Genomic DNA, 2,036 nt, shown 5'->3' on the forward strand with positions numbered 1-2,036 from the left:
GTCCAGCAGCAGAGGGATTGGGGCTGCCTCACTTTGGGGGATGAGACAGGGGACCCCAGTGCCTGCAGCCCCCCAGAGCCCCAGCCCCCAGGCTGCCAGGGGGGCCTGCTAAAGCCAGGCAGGATCCATCCCGCTGGCACTGAGTCCTCATAGCACCCCAGTCCTGTCCACCGTGCCCAGCAGTGATGACCTGGGGAGGGGGACATGCGCATCACACGGTGCGATACCCGCCTGTCCCCACCCAAGGGCCCCTGCTGGACCCTGGGAACCCGACTTCAGCCTTGTTTAGTCTGAGGAGGAGTGCGGGCGACCTTCAGCTCCTCTGAGCACCCACCAGGGTAAACAGCTCATCTCGGGCCCTGCAGCAAGGACACGCAGGGGCCAGGCTGCCAGCAGCGCTGCGGGGGGGCCAGGGAGGCTTTTGGGGACACCCCAGTCCTCTAACCACCAAGAGGGTGGCTGCCAGCAGAGGGGGCAGCAGGGTTCCCCCCCAGGGACTCAGGGCGATGGGTCCCTGCAGGTGTGGGTGGGTGCTCTGGGGGTGCATCCCCCCCGCCTGCGCTGCGCCAGCTCCCCGCTTACACCCCTGCCTACTCAGGTGGCACCCGTGGGGGGGGTGGGACTGCTCCCTCATCTGCTCCAGCACAGAGTCCCCCTGCCCTGCTCCCTCCAAGCCCAGCTCCAGGCCTTCCAGGGCCCTCTCTATGTCCACCCCCCACCCCACACACCCCCACCCCATGGAGGGGGCCCTGACGCCTGGGCTCCCTGCTGCCTGCGTGGGCCAGGACACAGAGGGTGAGCAGATGGGACAAGGGCGACCACCCGGGCGCCTGGGTCACCCCTGCAGGCAAGGGGGTGGAGGGGTGAGTGCTGACTGCCTTGATCAGGGGGCTGAGGCCCCCACCTGCACCCCACAGCGGAGAGGGGTGGGGGGATGCCGGGGTGCTGCCTGTGCAGGGACATGTCCCCAGACACAGACAGACACGTGCACACACACACATGCTGCCTGTAGGGCCCCCCCCGACACCCCTGGCAGGGACCACCCACGCACACCCATGCACACCCGCAGCCTCCTTGCACACCCCAGCATGGGGACCACACACACGCACACATGGATGAGGCAGCCAGAAGAACAGCCGGAGACAGACAGACAGGCGGATGTACGCACGCCTGGGCTGTGCGCACACACGTACACAGACACAAACACACCTGGGTGTGCACGGAGGCACGCACGGGCCTGTGGCACCTTGCACGCGGGTGCACACGCCTGTGTACTCATGCACACGCAGACGCACAGATGGCTGCATGCCCACGCACACAGGGACGGGCATGCACGGTGTACCCCTGCGCACACATGGGTGTACCCCTGCACACGCACGGGTGTACCCCTGCACACGCATGGGTGTACCCCTGCACATGCACGGGTGTACTCCTGCGCACACACGGGTGTACTCATGCATGCACAGGGACACACACACATGTGCACACATACACACACAGAAACACACACACGTGTGTCCACCTGCACACATAGATGTGCCCACACATGTGTACCCCTGCACACGCAGGCACACACACATGGGTGTACCCCTCCCTGCACAAACATGGGTGTACCCATGCGCACAGGGATGTGCACACACGTGCGCACACATGCACACACAGAAGCACACACAAGGATGTACCCCTGCACGCACATGGGTGTACCCCTGCTCACAGGGACATGCACATGCATGTGCATGCACAGAAGCACACACAGGGGTGTACCCCTGCCCACGCACGGGTGTACCCCTGCACGCACACGGGTGTACCCCTGCTCACAGGGACACACATGTGTGTGCACACACAGAAGCACACACAGGGATGTGCCCCTGCCCACACACGGGAGTACCCCTGCTCACAGGGACACGCACACGTGTGTGCACACATGCAGAGGGACGCAGAGGGGCTCACACGGGGACCAGGGGCCCCCATCTGGGACCAGTCCCCTGCACCGTGCCCCCTCCCTGCCCTGAGCCCCCCCACCTCGGGCTGTGCCT

The 2,036-nt window shown here is 65.5% G+C and overlaps 1 protein-coding gene across 1 annotated transcript in view; it reads left to right on the top strand.

The window, feature by feature from the left end:
* Positions 1-2,036, top strand: part of EMID1 (EMI domain containing 1) — an 11,077-nt gene that overhangs the window by 624 nt on the left and 8,417 nt on the right. The window lies entirely within an intron of this gene.

The sequence above is a fragment of the Egretta garzetta genome, unplaced genomic scaffold, assembly GCF_000687185.1.
Source record: "Egretta garzetta isolate BGI_Z169 unplaced genomic scaffold, ASM68718v1 scaffold7, whole genome shotgun sequence".
NCBI classification, from domain to species: Eukaryota; Metazoa; Chordata; class Aves; order Pelecaniformes; family Ardeidae; genus Egretta; species Egretta garzetta.